The sequence below is a fragment of the Oncorhynchus masou genome, chromosome 7, assembly GCF_036934945.1.
Source record: "Oncorhynchus masou masou isolate Uvic2021 chromosome 7, UVic_Omas_1.1, whole genome shotgun sequence".
Taxonomy (NCBI): domain Eukaryota; kingdom Metazoa; phylum Chordata; class Actinopteri; order Salmoniformes; family Salmonidae; genus Oncorhynchus; species Oncorhynchus masou.
The window spans coordinates 13,637,209-13,659,667 of record NC_088218.1 but is presented as its reverse complement, the minus strand read 5'-3'; the positions used below and the strand labels follow the sequence as shown (position 1 = coordinate 13,659,667).

The 22,459-nt window shown below is 41.9% G+C and overlaps 1 pseudogene; it reads right to left on the bottom strand.

Moving 5' to 3' along the window:
• LOC135542977 (tensin-1-like) overlaps positions 1–8,966 on the bottom strand; it is a 168,784-nt pseudogene extending 159,818 nt beyond the window's left edge.
• Between the last annotated feature and the right edge of the window lie 13,493 nt (positions 8,967–22,459).

Here is a 22,459-nt window from a genome sequence, read left to right as displayed (position 1 = left end):
GAGAGAGAGGAGAGAGGAGAAAGAGAGAAGAGAGGAGAGAGCATCGGGGAGAGAGAGAGGAGAGAGGGAGAGAAAGAGAGAAGAGCGGAGGAGAGGAAAGGAGAGCTTGGATCGTACAGAGGAGAGAGAGGAGAGAGGGAGAGAAAGAGAGAAGAAGAGCAGGGGCGGAGGAGAGGGAGAGCTTGGATCGTACAGAGGAGAGAGAGGGAGAGAGGGAGAGAAAGAGAGAAGAGCAGGGGCGGAGGAGAGGAAAGGAGAGCTTGGATCGTACAGAGGAGAGAAGGAGGAGAGGAGGAGAGAGAGAGAGAGGGAGAGAAAGAGAGAAGAGCAGGGGCAGAGGAGAGAAAGGAGAGCTTGGATCGTACAGAGGAGAGAGAGGAGAGAGGGAGAGAAAGAGAGAAGAGCAGGGGCGGAGGAGAGGAAAGGAAAGAGCTTGGATCGTACAGAGGAGAGAGAGAGAGAGAGAGAGAAGAAAGAGAGAAGAGCAGGGGCGGAGGAGAGGAAAGGAGAGCCAATCGTACAGAGGAACAGGAGAGAAGGAGAGAAAGAGAGAAGAGCTTGGATCGTACAGAGGAGAGAGAGGAGAGAGGGAGAGAAAGAGAGAAGAGCAGGGGGAGGAGAGGAAAGGAGAGCATCCCATCTCCTCCAGGAGAGAAAGGAGAGCTTGGATCGTACAGAGGAGAGAGAGGAGAGAGGGAGAGAAAGAGAGAAGAGCAGGGGCGGAGGAGAGGAAAGGAGAGCCAATGCAGGATTAACACATGCCTATACCAACATGCAGAAATAAATCTTACTACACAGTACACGGAAACACACGTACACACACATCCCATCTCCTCCATAGTAGAATCAACTGTCTGGTACTAGTATGAGCAGTGTTGCCATGACTACAGAACACCTTTATGAGGGCCTTGGATGGGAGTGGAGTCGACGCCATACTGTTCCACTCCCACTCTACATCCAACAACGCCACGTCACAGACGTCAACATCTTGTTGTTCAACCTATTTTCATGATCTTCTACACGTTACACATTTTGCCAAAGCTACTGGGTGTGCAGGGTTTTGCTCCCGCACTACTAGGCTTATTGCTGTGTTGGAATAAAACCCTGCAGGAGTATACAGTGGCTCCCCTGAGTGGGGTCCTGAGAGAGGATAGGTGGGTGGAGGTGAGGTGGCTGATAAACTGCCTGCAGTAGGAAGGAAACCAGGGAGAGTGTAGGGAAGAAGCAGCATTCTGCATTGAGCCTGTCCCCAAACTTCTCCATCTCCATCAGAACTGAAGGAGACAAACAGAGGAGGGAAAGTGGAGACAGAGAGATTGAAACTAACAGCCAACGCCGAACGCTACAACAACTGTAGTTTCATGTTAAGATATGTTCCATTTCCTTAACGTTTACATTTTAGTCATTTAGCAGATGCTCTTATCCAGAGCTGTAATGTAACTATATTGTTTTTTCTGTTGTAAGACATGTAGCATTGGAACAGTTACTGATGTAGCATTGGAACAGTTACTGATGTAGCATTGGAACAGTTACTGATGTAGCATTGGAACAGTTACTGATGTAGCATTGGAACAGTTACTGATGTAGCATTGGAACAGTTACTGATGTAGCCTTTTACATTGGAACAGTTACTGATGTAGCATTGGAACAGTTACTGATGTAGCCTTTTACATTGGAACAGTTACTGACGTAGCATTGGAACAGTTACTGATGTAGCATTGGAACAGTTACTGATGTAGCATTGGAACAGTTACTGATGTAGCATTGGAACAGTTACTGATGTAGCATTGGAACAGTTACTGATGTAGCCTTTTACATTGGAACAGTTACTGATGTAGCATTAGAACAGTTACTGATGTAGCATTGGAACAGTTACTGACGTAGCATTGGAACAGTTACTGATGTAGCATTGGAACAGTTACTGATGTTGCATTGGAACAGTTACTGATGTAGCATTGGAACAGTTACTGATGTTGCATTGGAACAGTTACTGATGTAGCATTGGAACAGTTACTGATGTAGCATTGGAACAGTTACTGATGTAGCATTGGTACAGTTACTGATCTAGCATTGGTACAGTTACTGACGTAGCATTGGAACAGTTACTGATGTAGCCTTTTACATTGGAACAGTTACTGACGTAGCATTGGAACAGTTACTGATGTAGCATTGGAACAGTTACTGATGTAGCATTGGAACAATTACTGACGTAGCATTGGTACAGTTACTGATGTAGCCTTGGTACAGTTACTGACGTAGCATTGGTACAGTTACTGATGTAGCCTTGGTACAGTTACTGACGTAGCATTGGTACAGTTACTGATGTAGCCTTGGTACAGTTACTAATGCAGCCTTTTACATTGGAATAGGAGTTATAGGCTATAGGGACTAGGTGCTACAGGCTAAACTTAGGGCTAGGGGCTATAGGGACTGGGGACTATAGGGACTGGGAGCTACAGGCTAGGCTTAGGGCTATAGGGACTGGGGCTATAGGGACTAGGGGCTATAGGGACTGGGAGCTACAGGCTAGGCTTAGGCTGAAGGCTATAGGGACTAGGGGCTATAGGGACTGGGAGCTACAGGCTAGGCTTAGGGCTATATGGACTAGGGGCTATAGGGACTGGGGGCTATAGAGACTGGGGACTACAGACTAGGCTTAGGGCTAAAGGGACTGGGGGCTACATGCTAGGCTTAGGGCTATAGGGACTGGGAGCTATAGGGACTGGGGACTATAGGGACTGGGGACTATAGGGACTGGGGACTATAGGGACTAGGGGACTATAGGAACTAGGGGCTACAGGGGCTACTAGGGGCTACAGGGACTGGGGGCTATTTTATTTCTTTATTTATTTTTCCTTTATTTAACTAGGCAAGTCAGTTAAGAACAAATTCTTATTTTCAATGACGGCCTAGGAACGGTGGGTTAACTGCCTGTTCAGTGGCAGAACGACAGATTTGTACCTTGTCAGCTCAGGGGTTTGAACTCGCAACCTTCCAGTCACTAGTCCAACGCTCTAACCACTAGGCTACCCTGCCGCCCCGCTATAGGGACGGGGGACTAGAGGGACTGGGGACTATAGGGACTGGGGACTACAGGGACTGGGGACTATAGGGACTAGGGGCTACAGGGACTGGGTGCTATAGGGACTGGGGCCTATAGGGACTAGGGGCTACAGGGAATGGGGGCTATAGGGACTAGGGGCTACAGGGACTGGGGACTATAGGGACTAGGGGCTACAGGGACTGGGGACTACAGGGACTGGAGCCTATAGGGACTAGGGGCTACAGGGACTGGAGCCTATAGGGACTAGGGGCTATAGGGACTGGGTACTATAGGGACTAGGGGCTACAGGGACTGGAGCCTATAGGGACTAGGGGCTACAGGGACTGGGGACTATAGGGACTAGGGGCTACAGGGACTGGGGACTATAGGGGCTACAGGGACTGGGGACTATAGGGACTAGGAGCTACAGGGACTGGGGACTATAGGGACTAGGGGCTACATGCTAGGGACTACACAGTATATCGGGGTAGGAGGAGAAGTGAAAACAGATGGATGGTGAAATAAACAGTGGGGTTACAGCTAGGGAGGAGGGGGCACAGGGGAAGGAGGGGGATACAGGGGGTTACAGCTGGGGAGGAGGGGGCAGAGGGGGAGGAGGGGGATACAGGGGGGGTTACAGATAGGGAGGAGGGGGCACAGGGGGAGGAGGGGGATACAGGGGGTGGAGGGGGGTGGAGAGGGGTGCAGCTCAGGAGGAGGGGGGTACAGATAGGGGGAGGGGGTACAGGGGGAGGAGGGGGTTACAGCTAGGGGGAGGGTGTATAGGGCGAGGAGGGGGGTACATGGGGGGCTGCAGACAGCAGGCAGCAGTACTCTACAGGCAGGCAGCAGACCGATCTTTACCCCGAAAAATCCATCATCAATCTCTCCATTCCTCTATTCCCCCATTCTTCCATTCCTCTATTCCTCAATTCCTCTATTCCCCCATTCCTCTATTCCTCCATTCCTCTATTCCTCCATTCCTCTATTCCTCCATTCCTCTATTCCTCCATTCCTCTATTCCCCCATTCCTCTATTCCTCCATTCCTCCATTCTTCCATTCCTCTATTCCTCTATTCCTTCATTACTCTATTCCTCCATTCCCCCATTCCTCTATTCCTCCATTCCCCTATTCCTCCATTCCTCTATTCCTCCATTCCTCCATTCCTCCATTCCTCTATTCCTCCATTCCCCCATTCCCCTATTCCTCCATTCCCCCATTCCTCTATTCCTCCATTCCCCTATTCCTCCATTCCCCCATTCCTCTATTCCCCCATTCCTCTATTCCTCCATTCCTCCATTCCTCCATTCCCCCATTCCCCCATTCCTCCATTCCTCTGTTCCTCCATTCCTCTGTTCCTTCATTACTCTATTCCTCCATTCCTCCATTCCTCTATTCCTCCATTTCTCTCCATTCCTCCATTCCTCCATTTCGCTATTCCTCCATTCCTCCATTCCCCCATTCCTCTATTCCTTCATTACTCCATTCCTCCATTCCTCTATTCCTCCATTCCTCAATTCCCCCATTCCTCTATTCCCCCATTCCTCCATTCCCCCATTCCTCCATTCCCCCATTCCTCCATTCCTCCATTCCTCCATTCCCCAATACCTCTATTCCTCCATTCCCCCATTCCTCCATTCCCCCATTCCTCCATTCCCCCATTCCCCTATTCCTCCATTCCCTATTCCTCCATTCCTCCATTCCCCCATTCCTCTATTCCCCCATTCCTCCATTCCCCAATACCTCTATTCCTCCATTCCCCTATTCCTCCATTCCCCCATTCCTCCATTTCTCCATTCCTCTATTCCTCCATTCCTCCATATTCCTCCATTCCTCCATTCCCCCATTCCTCTATTCCTCCATTCCTCTATTCCTCTATTCCTCTATTCCTCCATTCCTCTATTCCTCTATTCCTCCATTCCTCTATTCCTCCATTCCCCCATTCCTCTATTCCTCCATTCCTCCATTCCTCCATTCCCCCATTCCTCCATTCCTCTATTCCTCTATTCCTCCCTTCCTTTATTCCTCAATTCCTCCATTCCTCCAACTCTCCTACCCATCACCAGGGCTTACTGAACAAAACAAGCTGCTGCAGGGGAGGTGCTCAGGGCTCATACAGGGAGGCAAGCTTGGCCTGCTGGAGAGGAGAGCCACTCACACTAATGCTTTGTCCCAAATGGCACCCTATTCCCTACATAGTGCACTACTAAATCCACATCGATGTACTGCTCTTATTATGAGGTCATTCCATTTCAAGGTCTGAAGAAAAATATGATTCCGAAAAGAAATTCGGACAAAGCAGTTCAGGATGAGTAATGTCGACGGTTACATCGTAATAGCTCATTGTGAACAGAAATGAAGGCAACTGAATTAAACAGAAAGTTCATCAAAAAATATGGGACGCAGGACTGGATAACGAGCTACGTCATTTTAAAAAGACTGACTCTGCCCCCAAAAGCTCTCCTAACCCTACTGGCGCACATACAATGCACATACATATGTACACGCATGGACACACACATACACGTGTGTAAGGGAAGACTGTGTTTGGACGTACGGGACTTGTACCACATGATTGATTATCCTCTATAACAGACAGAGAGAGAGGGAGAGAGAGAGAGAGAGAGAGAGAGAGAGAGAGAGAGAGAGAGAGAGAGAGAGAGAGAGAGAGAGAGAGAGAGAGAGAGAGAGAGAGAGAGAGAGAGAGAGAGAGAGAAAGAGAGAGAGAGAGAGAGAGAGAGAAAGAGAGAGAGAGAGAGAGAGAGAGAAGAGAGAGAGAGAGAGAAAGAGAGAGAGAGAGAGAGAGAGAGAGAGAGAGAGAGAGAGAGAGAGAGAGAGAGAGAGAGAGAGAGAGGGGTAGAGAGAGAGAGAGAGAGAGAGTGAGAGAGAGAGAGAGAGAAGGGGGTAGAGAGAGAGAGAAAGGGGTAGAGAGAGAGAGAGATAAAGGGGTAGAGAGAGAGAGAGAAAGGGATAGAGAGAGAGATAGGGGTAGAGAGAGAGAGAGAGAGAGAGAGAAAGGATAGAGAGAGAGAAAGAGAGAGAGAGAGAGAGAGAGAGAGAGAGAGAGAGAGAGAGAGAGAGAAAGGGGTAGAGAGAAGAGTGGTGCAGTGTTTCTGACACTCAGAGACATTGTATTACCACATTCCAATTCAAACTAATAAAACTGAAACCAGTAACACAACTCTAAAGATTTGGCATCAGTCAGGGAAATACGTTCATCCTTTGTTGCCAAACATTCGCATGCAAGATACAAACCACTACGGAACTGGAAAAACCAGCGAACCATAAAGAACAAATACCGACCCGAAAAGGAACGAATGGTAAAATGACATGGCTGGTAAAACGCCAACGGTTAAGCAATTTTTATTTTAGCAAACGCAAACCTTCAATGCAGATGCCAACCTTGTTCTGCTCTGTTCTGCAGTCGTACAAGGTGACACTATGGATCGGGACACTCAGGTATGGTAGCAAAGTAACATCTGAAACAAGTACCCCATTTCTCCAGATCCAAGGGTGAGTTGCCCCTAAGCACTAATCTAGGATCAGTTCCTCTCTATCTCCATCCTAATGGTGGTGAAGAGCAACACTGACCTTGAATCAGAGCTAAGGGGCAACATCCACTAGCTGTTCCTCAACCTGTAGTGTAGTCCACACACCAGCAGCCGTGCTGTGTGAAATTGTGCTAAACTAATCTGTAGTGCTGGCGCACCAGCTGGTTATCTAGCTGACACAGATATTACTCAATGTTCAAGCCAGTGTAGCGCCAAGACCATTATACTGGTGCACAAACACGGACAAGAAAGTACGACACCTTTTAGACTCCTACTCTTCTCATCTCACCAGGTATCTCTCTGGTAAGCAGGTTCTGATCTCAATAAAAAGCAATAAATGAAGAACCAGACGAAGTAAAGTGTAAATAGTAAAATAAAAAATGTGGTTTAATGATTCCATTGTACATTGTTCCGTCTTCTCCCCCTTTCCAACACTCTCCCAGTCCCCCTCTCTGACCCCCTCCCAGTTCCCATCCCAGTCCCCCTCCCCAACACCCTCCCAGTCCCACTCTCTGACCCCCTCCCAGTTCCCATCCCAGTCCCCCTCCCCAACACCCTCCCAGTCCCCCTCTCTGACCCCCTCCCAGTTCCCATCCCAGTTCCCATCCCCCCCCCCAACACCCTCCCAGTCCCCCTCTCTGACCCCCTCCCAGTTCCCATTCCAGTCCCCCCCCCCAACACCCCTCCCAGTCCCCCAGTCTCCCCAACACCCTCCCAGTCCCTGACCCCCTCCCAGTTCCCATTCCAGTCCCCCTCCCCAACACCCTCCCAGTCCCCTCTCTGACCCCTCCTAGTTCCCATTCCAGTCCCCTCCCCAACACCCTCCCAGTCCCCCTCTCTGACCCCCTCCCAGTCCCATTCCAGTCCCCCTCCCCAACACCCTCCCAGTCCCCCTCTCTGACCCCTCCCAGTTCCCATCCCAGTCCCCCTCCCCAACACCCTCCCAGTCCCCCTCCCCCCTCCCAGTTCCCATCCCAGTCCCCCTCCCCACACCCTCCCAGTCCCCCTCTCTGACCCCCTCCCAGTCCCATGACCCCTCCCAGTCCCCCTCCCCCCCCCAGTCCCCCTCTCTGACCCCCTCCCCCATCCCAGTCCCCCTCCCCAACACCCCAACCCCCTCTCTGACCCCCTCCCAGTCCCCCTCCCCAACACCCTCCCAGTCCCCCTCTCTGACCCCCTCCCAGTTCCCATCCCAGTCCCCTCCCCAACACCCTCCCAGTCCCCCTCTCTGACCCCCTCCCAGTCCCACTCCCAGTCCCCCTCCTGACCCCCTCCCAGTCCCATCCCAGTCCCCCTCCCCAACACCCTCCCAGTCCCCCTCTCTGACCCCCTCCCAGTTCCCATTCCAGTCCCCCTCCCCAACACCCTCCCAGTCCCCTTCTCTGTCCCCCTCCAAGTTCCCATTCCAGTCCCCCTCCCCAACACCCTCCCAGTCCCCCTCTCTGACCCCCTCCCAGTTCCCATTCCAGTCCCCCTCCCCAACACCCTCCCAGTCCCCCTCTCTGACCCCCTCCTAGTTCCCATTCCAGTCCCCCTCCCCAACACCCTCCCAGTCCCCCTCTCTGACCCCCTCCCAGTTCCCATTCCAGTCCCCTCCCCAACACCCTCCCAGTCCCCCTCCTGACCCCCTCCCAGTTCCCATCCCAGTCCCCCTCCCCAACACCCTCCCAGTCCCCCTCTCTGACCCCCTCCCAGTTCCCATCCCAGTCCCCCTCCCCAACACCCTCCCAGTCCCCCTCTCTGACCCCCTCCCAGTCCCCCTCTCTGACCCCCTCCCAGTTCCCATCCCAGTCCCCCTCCCCAACACCCTCCCAGTCCCCCTCTCTGACCCCCTCCCAGTCCCCCTCCCCAACACCCTCCCAGTCCCCCTCTCTGACCCCCTCCCAGTTCCCATTCCAGTCCCCCTCCCCAACACCCTCACAGTCCCCCTCTCTGACCCCCTCCCAGTCCCACTTTCCGACTCCCTCCCAGTCCCCCTCTCTGATCCCCTCCCAGTCCCCCTCTCCAACCCCCTCACAGTCCCCCTCTCCAACCCCCTCCCAGTCCCCCTCTCCAACCCCCTCCCAGTCCCCCTCTCCGACCCCCTCCCAGTTCCCCTCTCCGACCCCCTCCCAGTCCCCCTCATTGTGCGGGCTTACCTTGTCTTTCTTGGCCCCCCGTAGGGGGAAGAAGCAGGAAAAGAGGAACTTGCCCCAGCTGATGACAGCGGCCAGGCACCAGTTGAGACGAGCCATGCTGCCTCGCGTCCCGTTAGGCCCTCTGTCTCTCTCTACACTCCAGGATCAGATCCTCACTGAGCGCTCTCTCGTGGAAGACAGGAGAGGAGGAGGAGAGGGGAAGAAAGAGAGGAGACCTTTCTCCTAGTCCACCCAGAAGCAGTGCCTCCCAAACCCCAGAAAGAGAGGTGGTCCTTCGAGTCGACCGGAGAGCTGTCTGTCTGTCTGTCTGTCTGTCTGTCTGTCTGTCTGTCTGTCCAATTCGGTAACTTAATGAGGGCTTACAACAGTGTCCCATGCAGAGGAGACCCTTCTATTCCACTAGGAATCAAAGCATCACACGCCACCAACAGTCCATCTGTCTGTCCACCTGTCTGTCTGTGTGTTGGTCTCTCTCTCTCAGTCTCCAGAGCCTGGTCTAGACACTCAGTCGTCACAGCGGTGAGATGAGCGAGAGAGGGTCCGGTCGGTGCAGAACGAGGACAGCGTCGTCACACACAAGCTCACTTGCTCGCACGCATAGATCGAGAAAACGCACACACTCTCACACACACACACACACACACAGCAAGCACACGCACAGAAGAGCCCTTCTCTTCACACGGAACCCCTCTGGTTCAAGATCCCCGATGCTAACCACTCACACGCTCCTCTCACATACACACTCCGCTGTGAGGATGCTGCAGCACTTACTCAGCCAGCCCGGAGAGGGAGGAGGGGGAGCGAGGGAGGGAGAGGGAGGAGTAAAAGACAGGAGAGGCGGAAGGGAGGGAGAATTGGGTACAGAACGGTATGGAGAGAGACAAAAAGCGGGAGAAATAAGAGGGAGAGATAGAGAGAGAGAATGTGTTTTGTGGAGGTTAGTGTATGCGTGTGTGCTTGCATGCATTGGTTTGTGCGCGTGGTTAAGAGAGAGACACAATAACAGTGATAAAGAATCATGGAGGGGGAGGTAGCATGTGTGTGTGGTTAAGAAAGAGAGAGATTGAGAGAGAAAGAGACTTGGTTATTGTAGTTACTGTTGTCCCGTTGACAGTATTGATTATTATTATTGATGTTAATATTGTAAATATCCAAAGTAAGCTTTAGCAATATGTACATTGTTACGTTATGCCAATAAAGCAAATTTAATTGAATTGAATTGAGAGAGAGAGAGAGAGAGAGAGAGAGAGAGAGAGAGAGATACGGCAAGAGAAAAAGAGAGCAATCAGAAGGCAGAATGTGTGTGTAAGAGAGAGAGTACGAAGGAGAGAATGAAAGAGATGATAAGTGAGTAATAAGAGAAGATGAAGAAGGGAAGAGGAAGGCAGAGCACAAACATAGAAAGAGAGAGAGAGAGAGCGAGAGAGACTGAGAGACAGAGAGATAGAAAGGGGGAGAGAAAGAGAGAGAGTGTTAGAGAATACATAGCAGACAAATGGTGGGCACACACACACACACAAACATCCGTCACGGTGAAAAGCCGTTACAAGGCAGGTACAGGGTAAGATGATTGTAGTGTGTGTGGAGAATTGGGTCGAGGGAGAGAGAAAGAGAGCAAGGGAGCAGAGGGGAGAGAGACAAGAGAGACAGAGAGATGCTGGGAAGGAGGGAGTGTTGAATCAGTGTGTCCTGATCGATTATCACACACATTTGCGCACACCCACACACACACACACACATCCACACACACACACAGAGAGAGAGAGAGAGAGAGAGAGAGAGAGAGAGAGAGAGAGAGAGAGAGAGAGAGAGAGAGAGAGCGACTGCAGGTGCTGCACAGCCCCGTTCACTCTGCTGCAGTCTCTCTACGCTTCACTGGGAGAACATTTTCACTGCGGAACGCTTTTCTTTGCTGCTTACACCCCTCCCTCTCTCTATCTCACTCTCCTTCTCTCCTCTCTCATTTTCTCTTTCTCCTTCCTTCTCCCTCTCCCACACTCTCTTTCTCCTTCCTTCCTTCCTTCCTTCCCTCTCTCGCTCTCTATCTCTCTCTCTCTCTCACTCTCTCTCTCTCGCCCCCTCTCTCTCTCTTTCTCTCTCTCCCCGTCTCTCTCTGTCTCTCCCTCTCTCCTTCCCTCTAATCTCTCTCTGTCTCTCCTGCTCTATCTTTCTCCTTCCCTCTTCCACTCTCTCCTTCCCTCTCTCTCTCCCTGTCTCTCTCTCTCCTTCACTCTCACCATCTCTGTCCCACCAGCGCAGGCAGGCATCACTACTACAGCCCAGCGTAATCACAATACATCAAAGCAGAGAGTGAGAGTGTGTGTGTGTGTGTGAGAGAGAGAGAGAGAGAGAGAGAGAGAGAGAGAGAGAGAGAGAGAGAGGGGGACCAGTGTATTCCTCAATAATAAAAATACAGCACAATAATAGTGTATTCTAGGCCACCAGAAAATGCTTTGGCAATCACACTGATTATTCCACTGACATATATAGAGAGAGTAACACTATCATACCCCCACTGCCTTTCAAGCCTATGATTATGACAGCAGAGGGGTAAAAATCCCTTCTTTACTTAGACTTCAATAATTACGCTATAAAACAATCACTACAACAGTGCTACGTACATGGTACACTGTACTTATCAGAATCATGGTTTATGGATACAGTATATAGTAATCAGATATGGTGTGTATGTCAGAACACAGTGCATAGTCATATCGTGTACATACAGTGCCTTGCGAAAGTATTCGGCCCCCTTGAACTTTGCGACCTTTTGCCACATTTCAGGCTTCAAACATAAAGATATACAATTGTATTTTTTGTGAAGAATCAACAACAAGTGGGACACAATCATGAAGTGGAACGACATTTATTGGATATTTCAAACTTTTTTAACAAATCAAAAACTGAAAAATTGGGCATGCAAAATTATTCAGCCCCTTTACTTTCAGTGCAGCAAACTCTCTCCAGAAGTTCAGTGAGGATCTCTGAATGATCCAATGTTGACCTAAATGACTAATGATGATAAATACAATCCACCTGTGTGTAATCAAGTCTCCGTATAAATGCACCTGCACTGTGATAGTCTCAGAGGTCCGTTAAAAGCGCAGAGAGCATCATGAAGAACAAGGAACACACCAGGCAGGTCCGAGATACTGTTGTGAAGAAGTTTAAAGCCGGATTTGGATACAAAAAGATTTCCCAAGCTTTAAACATCCCAAGGAGCACTGTGCAAGCGATAATATTGAAATGGAAGGAGTATCAGACCACTGCAAATCTACCAAGACCTGGCCGTCCCTCTAAACTTTCAGCTCATACAAGGTGAAGACTGATCAGAGATGCAGCCAAGAGGCCCATGATCACTCTGGATGAACTGCAGAGATCTACAGCTGAGGTGGGAGACTCTGTCCATAGGACAACAATCAGTCGTATATTGCACAAATCTGGCCTTTATGGAAGAGTGGCAAGAAGAAAGCCATTTCTTAAAGATATCCATAAAAAGTGTCGTTTAAAGTTTGCCACAAGCCACCTGGGAGACACACCAAACATGTGGAAGAAGGTGCTCTGGTCAGATGAAACCAAAATTGAACTTTTTGGCAACAATGCAAAACGTTATGTTTGGCGTAAAAGCAACACAGCTCATCACCCTGAACACACCATACCCACTGTCAAACATGGTGGTGGCAGCATCATGGTTTGGGCCTGCTTTTCTTCAGCAGGGACAGGGAAGATGGTTAAAATTGATGGGAAGATGGATGGAGCCAAATACAGGAAGAAAACCTGATGGAGTCTGCAAAAGACCTGAGACTGGGACGGAGATTTGTCTTCCAACAAGACAATGATCCAAAACATAAAGCAAAATCTACAATGGAATGGTTCAAAAATAAACATATCCAGGTGTTAGAATGGCCAAGTCAAAGTCCAGACCTGAATCCAATCGAGAATCTGTGGAAAGAACTGAAAACTGCTGTTCACAAATGCTCTCCATCCAACCTCACTGAGCGCGAGCTGTTTTGCAAGGAGGAATGGGAAAAAATTTCAGTCTCCCGATGTGCAAAACTGATAGAGACATACCCCAAGCGACTTACAGCTGTAATCGCAGCAAAAGGTGGCGCTACAAAGTATTAACTTAAGGGGGCTGAATAATTTTGAATAATATTGCACGCCCAATTTTTTAGTTTTGAATTGTTAAAAAAGTTTGAAATATCCAAAAAAATACAGTTTTATATCTTTATGTTTGAAGCCTGAAATGTGGCAAAAGGTCGCAAAGTTCAAGGGGGCCGAATACTTTCGCAAGGCACTGTATATCACCTTTTTGTTATCAATAATATCACTAATAAATATAGCTGCATGCAGCAATGCTGGAGTTCAAGCTTTGGCCCCATAGCGCCACCATCAGGACAAATTGACACGCTTGCTCAACATCCAACCTGCTTTTGATGTGTTTTGGACCATTTTTAATGATGTTGACTACTTTAAACGTTTTTTAAGCGCTACTATGTGGCCAAACTGAACCGCACTTTATAGCTTAGCTAGACTCATATTCCTGAGCATGTGTGCCAAATTTCATCACTGAGTCAAACCGGTCAAGAGATATAATCACGTGCCCGTTATTGTGCCACCGTGTGGTCTAAAATACTATATCCTGGTTTGATTTATATGCATTTATTTGTCAGACCACACCCACATGAAAGTTTATTGGTCCGTAGCGGCCATATTGTTTGAAATAATAGTCTGTAAAACATAACGTTAAGAGACCTTGGTCTGTAGATGCCATATATCAAGTTTTTTTGTCCACAAATTCAAAATGATGGAAAATCCATCATGGCGGACCTTATGGGTCCTTGAGCTTAATGTGTTCCCTGTGAGGATAGGGACCTATGTACCGAATTTCAGGACTTTAGGTCCAATGGGATGAGGGGCATAACATTTAAAACCTTTTCATTTGGAATGGCTTGTTATTGCTCCACCGTGTGGCTCATTTCCATGGCATTCCATGAGAGAGTGTGGCACATGGGCCTTTACCATCATGCAAAGTTGCACCCTCCTGGGCATTACCATATCATCAATTTCTTTCAGCAAATTGTCAGAAGAAGGAACATAATAATGAATGCCAAGAAATACAACAGGGTTTCACCAACTACGCTGCTTGAACCCCTAATAACTTCCTTCATAATACAATTTCTTTGTTCATTCCATCCAAAACAACAACTATGGAGTGTGGATATGCTGTACCAAAATAAGGTGTCTGAATGCAGTTTAGATATGGTGTACATACATCATGATAGCAATACTTCATACATAATTCATGCACTTTTTGTACTATACTACAGTAGAAATAAATTGTGTACTATACACTATTAGAAAAAAGGGTTCCAATAGGGTTATTTGGTTGTCCCCAAAGGAGAACCCTTTTTGGTTTCAGGTAGAAGCCTTTTGGGTTCCATGTAGAACCCTTCGTGGAAAGGGTTCTTCATGGAACCCAAAAAGGTTCTACCTGGAACTAAAAAGTATTATTCAAGGGGTACTCCTATGGGGACACCCAAATATGTCACGATCATTGTATGAGTGAGACCAAGGTGCAGCGTGGTATATGCACATTCTCTTTTAATGAATGAAACGCTTAACAAAAACAACAAAACCAACTAACGAAACGTGAAGCTATACAAATTTGTGCAGACAGGCAACTAAACATAGTCAAGATCCCACAACAGAAAGTGGGAAAAAGGGCTGCCTAAATATGATCCCCAAACAGAGACAACGATAAACAGCTGTCTCTGATTGGGAACCATATCAGGCCAACATAGAAATACACAACATAGAATGCCCACCCCAAATCACACCCTGACCTAACCAAATAGAGAAATAAAACATCTCTCTAAGGTCAGGGTGTGACAAAATAACTATTGTAGTTTTTAGATAGCAGTGTACTACAGTATGAATGTGTTGTGTATTATACTACAGTATAAATATGTTGTGTACTATACTACAGTATAAATGTGTTGACCACTATACCACAGTATGAACCTGTTGTCTACTATACTACAGTATAAATATGGTGTGTACTATACTACAGTATAAATATGTTGTGTACTATACTACAGTATACATTTGTTGTGTACTATACTACAGTATAAATATGTCTACTATACTACAGTATAAATATGTTGTCTACTATACCACAGTATAAATATGTTGTGTACTATAATACAGTATAAATATGTTGTGTACTATACTACAGTATAAATATATTGTGTACTATGCTACAGTATAAATATGGTGTGTACTATACTACAGTATAAATATGTTGTCTACTATACTACAGTATAAATATGTTGTGTACTTTACTACAGTATAAATTTGTTGTGTACTATACTACAGTATAAATATGTTGTGTAATATACTACAGTATAAATATGTTGTGTACTATACTACAGTATAAATATGTTGTCTACTGTACTACAGTATAAATATGGTCTCTACTATACTACAGTATACATATGTTGTCTACTATACTACAGTATAAATATGTTGTGTACTTCACTACAGTATAAATTTGTTGTGTACTATACTACAGTATAAATATGTTGTGTACTATACTACAGTATAAATATGTTGTCTACTATAAATATGTTGTGTACTACAGTATAAATATATACTACAGTATAAATATGTGTACTATACTACAGTATAAATATGTTGTGTACTATACTACAGTATAAATATGTTGTGGACTATACTACAGTATAAATATGTTGTGTACTATACTACAGTATAAATATGTATGTGTACTATACTACAGTATAAATATGTTGTGTATAAATATGTTGTCATACTACAGTATAAATATGTTGTGTACTATACTACAGTATAAATATGCTGTATACTATACTACAGTATAAATATGTTAAATATGTCTACTATACTACAGTATACTACAGTATAAATATGGGGTCTACTATACTACAGTATAAATACATTGTATAAATATGTACTATACTACAGTATAAATATGTTGTCTACTATACTACAGTATAAATATGTTGTCTACTATACTACAGTATAAATATGTTGTCTACTATACTACAGTATAAATATGTTCTCTACTATACTACAGTATAAATATGTTCTCTACTATACTACAGTATAAATATGCTCTCTACTATATAAATACATACTACAGTATAAATATGTAAATGTCTACTATACTACAGTATAAATATGTTATACTACAGTATAAATATGTTGTCTACTATACTACAGTATAAATATGTTGTCTACTATACTACAGTATAAATCTGTTGTGTACTATACTACAGTATAAATCTGTTGTGTACTATACTACAGTATAAATATGTTGTGGACTATACTACAGTATAAATATGTTGTGTACTATACTACAGTATACATATGATGTGTACTATACTACAGTATAAATATTATAAATATGCTGTGTCTACTATACTACAGTATAAATATGTTTATACTATACTACAGTACTATACTACAGTATAAATATGTTGTGTACTATACTACAGTATAAATATGTTGTCTACTATACTACAGTATAAATATGTTGTCTACTATACTACAGTATAAATATGTTGTGTACTATACTACAGTATAAATATGTTACTATACTACAGTATAAATATGTTAAATATGTTCTCTACTATACTACAGTATAAATATGTTCTCTACTATACTACAGTATAATATATTCTCTACTATACTACAGTATAAATATGTTCTCTACTATACTACAGTATAAATATGTTGTGTACTATACTCTACTATACTACAGTATAAATATGTTCTCTACTATACTACAGTATACATATGTTGTGTACTATACTACATTATAAATATGTTGTCTACTATACTATACTACATTATAAATATGTTGTGTATAAATATGTTGTGTATATACTACAGTATAAATATGTTGTGTACAATACTACAGTATAAATATGTTGTGTACTATACTACAGTATAAATATGTTGTGTACTATACTACAGTATAAATATGTTGTGTACTAAACAACAGTATAAATATGTTGTCTACTATACTACACAGTATAAATATGTTGTGTACTTTACTACAGTATAAATATGTTGTGTACTATACTATAGTATAAATATGTTGTGTACTATACTACAGTATAATATGTTGTGTACTATACTACAGTATAAATATGTTGTGGACTATACTACAGTATAAATATGTTGTCTACTATACTACAGTATAAATATGTTGTGTACTATACTACAGTATAAATCTGTTGTGTACTATACTACAGTATAAATATGTTGTGGACTATACTACAGTATAAATATGTTGTGTACTATACTACAGTATACATATATGATGTGTACTATACTACAGTATAAATATGTTGTCTACTATACTACAGTATAAATATGTTAAATATGTATACTACAGTACTACAGTATAAATATGTTGTGTACTATACTACAGTATAAATATGTTCTCTACTATACTACAGTATAAATATGTTGTCTACTATACTACAGTATAAATATGTTCTCTACTATACTACAGTATAAATATGTTCTCTACTATACTACAGTATAAATATGTTCTCTACTATACTACAGTATAAATATGTATAAATCTACTATACTACAGTATAAATATGTTCTCTACTATACTACAGTATAAATATGTTAAATATCTATACTACACAGTATAAATATGTTGTATAAATATGTTGTACTATACTACAGTATAAATATGTTGTCTACTATACTACAGTATAAATATGTTGTGTACTATACTACAGTATAAATATGTTGTATAAATATGTTGTGTACTATACTACAGTATAAATATGTTGTGTACTATACTACAGTATAAATATGTTGTGTACTATACTACAGTATAATATAAATATGTTGTGTACTATACTACAGTATAAATATGTTGTGTACTATACTACAGTATAAATATGTTGTGTACTATACTACAGTATAATATACAGTTGTGTACTATACTACAGTATAAATATGTTCTCTACTATACTACAGTATAAATATGTTGTCTACTATACTACAGTATAAATATGTTGTCTACTATACTACAGTATAAATATGTTGTCTACTATACTACAGTATAAATATATAAATATGTTCTCTACTATACTACAGTATAAATATGATGTGTACTATACTACAGTATAAATATGTTGTCTACTATACTACAGTATAAATATGTTGTGTACTATACTACAGTATAAATATGTTGTGTACTATACTACAGTATAAATATGTTGTGTACTATACTACAGTATAAATATGTTGTGTGTACTATACTACAGCATAAATATGTAAATGTCTACTATACTACAGTATAAATATGTTGTATACTATACTACAGTATAAATATGTTGTTGTCTACTATACTACACAGTATAAATATGTTGTCTATACTATACTACAGTATAAATATGTTGTCTACTATACTACAGTATAAATATGTTCTGTACTACTATATACTACAGTATAAATATAAATATGTTGTCTACTATACTACAGTATAAATATGTTGTCTACTATACTACAGTATAAATATGTTGTCTACTATACTACAGTATAAATATGTTGTGTACTATACTACAGTATAAATATGTTGTGTACTATACTACAGTATAAATATATATAAATATACTGTGTACTATACTACAGTATAAATATGTATAAATATGTTGTACTATACTACAGCATAAATATGTTGTGTACTATACTACAGTATAAATATGTTGTCTACTATACTACAGTATAAATATGTTCTCTACTATATACTACAGTATAAATATGTTCTCTACTATACTATAGTATAAATATATTCTCTACTATACTACAGTATAAATATGTTCTCTACTATACTACAGTATAAATATGTTGTCTATACTACTATACTACAGTATAAATATAAATATGTTGTGTACTATACTACAGTATAAATATGTTGTGTACTATACTACAGTATAAATATGTTGTGTATATGTTGTGTACTATACTACAGTATAAATATGTTGTGTACTATAAATATGTTGTGTACAATATAAATATGTTGTGTACTATACTACAGTATAAATATGTTGTGTACTATACTACAGTATAAATATAAATATATAAATATGTTGTGTACTATACTACAGTATAAATATGTTGTCTACATACAGTATAAATATACTACAGTATAAATATGTTGTACTATACTACAGTATAAATAAGTTGTGTACTATACTACAGTATAAATATGTTGTGTACTATATACTACAGCATAAATATGTTGTCTACTATACTACTAATATAAATATGTTGTGTACTATACTACAGTATAAATATGTTGTCTACTATACTACAGTATAAATATGTTGTGTACTATACTACAGTATAAATATGTTGTGTACTATACTACAGTATAAATATGTTGTGTACTATACTACAGTATAAATATGTTGTCTACTATACTACAGTGTAAATTTGTTGTGTACTGTACTACAGTATAAATATGTTGTCTACTATACTACAGTATAAATATGTTGTGTACTATACTACAGTATAAATATGTTGTCTACTATACTACAGTATAAATATGTTGTCTACTATACTACACTATAAATATGTTAAATATGTCTACTATACTACAGTATAAATATGGTGTCTACTATACTACAGTATAAATATGTTGTGTAGCATACTACAGTGTAAATATGTTGTGTACTATACTACAGTATACATATGTTGTGTACTATACTACAGTATAAATATGTTTGTCAGGATTTGGCCAGGGTTGTTCCGGGTTTTGGTCACTAGATGCCCCCATTGTGCTTAAATTTGACCTTATGTTTTTTCCCTTGTTCCCCATTATTATTTGCACCTGTGCCTCGTTATACTACCTGATTGTATTTAAACCCTAAATAGTTTCCTATACTACAGTTCTGTGCTCTGTATAAATATGTTTGTATGTATAAATATGCACCCAGCCCTATAAATATGTGTTCTGTGTATTCTTAAATATGTCGATTCCAGTATAAATATGTGGATATACTCTTAAATATGTGGAATTCTGTTTTTGTTTTTGAGTATCTCTTAAATATGAGGCTTTTTATAAATATGTTGCTATTCCTACTACACCTTTTGTATATTTGCCATTTTTTGTATTGAAGGACTTCTCCTTTTTGTCTACTTTATTAAATACACTATCTTAAGTACTGCTGTGTCTGCCTCATCTTCTGGGTTCTGCTGACTATTCGTGGCTCATATGTTGGTTAAGTGACTGTTTAAATCCGGAGACCCAGGTTACAGTAAAATATGTTGTCCTGACAATGTTCTCTACTATACTACAGTATAGATATGCTGTGTGAACTATACTACAGTATAAATATGTTCTCTACTATACTACAGTATAAATATGTTCTCTACTATACTACAGTATAAATATGTTGTCTACTATACTACAGTATAAATATGTTGTGTACGATACTACAGTATAAATATGGTGTGTACTATACTACAGTATAAATATGTTTTGTACTATACTACAGTATAAATATGGTGTCTACTATACTACAGTATACATATGTTGTGTACTCTACTACAGTATAATAAGTTGTGTACTATACTACAGTATAAATATGTTGTCTACTATACTATAAATATGTTGTGTACTATACTACAGTATAAATATGTTGTGTATAAATATGTTGTCTATATACTACAGTATAAATATGTTGTCTACTATACTACAGTATAAATATATGTATAAATATGTCTACTATACTACAGTATAAATATGTTGTTGTCTACTATACTACAGTACTATACTATACTAGTATAAATATGTTTGTACTATACTACAGTATAAATATGCTGTGTACTATACTACAGTATAAATATGTTAATATGTTGTCTACTATACTATACTACTAGTATAAATATGTTGTGTACTATACTACAGTATAAATATGTTGTGTACTATACTACAGTATAAATATGTAAATATGGTGTCTACTATACTACAGTATAAATATGTTATACTACAGTATAAATACTATACTACACTACAGTATAAATATGTTGTCTACTATACTACAGTATAAATATGTTGTCTACTATACTACAGTATAAATATGTGTGTACTATACTACAGTATAAATATGTTGTCTACTATACTACAGTATAAATATGTTGTGTACTATACTACAGTATAAATATGTTGTGTACTATACTACAGTATAAATATGTTGTCTACTATACTACAGTATACATATGATGTGTACTATACTACAGTATAAATATGTTGTGTACAGTATAAATATGTTGTCTACTATATAAATATGTTGTGTACTAGTATAAATATGTTGTGTACTATACTACAGTATAAATATGTTGTCTACTATACTACAGTATACATATGATGTGTACTATACTACAGTATAAATATGTTGTCTACTATACTACAGTATAAATATGTTGTGTACTATATATAAATATGTTGTCTACTATACTACAGTATACATATGATGTGTACTATACTACAGTATAAATATGTTGTGTACTATACTACAGTATAAATATGTTGTGTACTATACTACAGTATAAATATGTTGTCTACTATACTACAGTATAGGGCATGTTTCCCAGAATGTTGGCAGGGTATCCGCTGTGTACTAAGCTGCTCATTAACAATAAGAGACTCCCATAATCACTGCAGACTGATATTGACTGGCCTGTCACGCTGGCTCTCCCTCCGGGTCCCGACGGCCGACACACAAAACCCAGAGAGACAGGCAGGAGGGAGGAAGCAGCCAAAAACAGGGTCTACTATGCTTCTACTGTAGAATGTATAGCTACCATGGCCACTTTCTCTCTACATAGAAGATAGAGACTGGCAGCCCTTCTCTGATTTCAAAGACTGCTACAGTGGATCACACGTGCAAAATAAAAACTATAGGCCTACTGTAGTAGGTCAAGCAAGAAACTTAAGCAAACTATAGCTACAAACAATATGATTTATAGTTTTTTTACTAAATAAATTCCTTTCATTGAACCTCTGTTCCATAAGTATCATTTGAAGTCTATTAGTATTGATCTGTATGGAAATAGCACTTAGGCTGAACTGATCTAGGATCAGTTTAGCCAACCCAAATTCTATCCCTAAATCAGTATATAGGGGCCACTTCATCAAGTCAGTTCCTGACAGTGAGATGACCAACTGCCGAGCATCCGGCAGGAGGCATTGCGGGCAACCGCTACTGTTGACAAGCCTGACGAATGCACTGATATGCTGGGATGATTGATTGACAGGCGTGACAGCCAGTGGCAGGCTGTGAGTGGTGCTGTAGGGTGGCTATAGCAGGGGCTACTGCAGGTTTTGTCTGTGCAGGGGTAGACCACATTAGGATGTGTTCAGTGGAGCAGACCGAGATCAGGTGCTATCACACACACATCATGACTCACCACCACCACCAGTCCATCTCTCCCTCAACCTCTCTCTCCCCTACCTCTCTCCCTCAACCTCTCCCCTACTCTCTCTCCCCTAAATCTCTCTCTCCCATCTCTACCTCTCTCTCCCCCTACATCTCTCTCCCCTACTCTCTCTCTCCCCCTAAATCTCTCTCTCCCTACATCTCTATCCCCCTACATCTCTCTATTCCTACACCCCTCTCCCCTTACATCTCTCCCCTACCCTCTCTCCCCT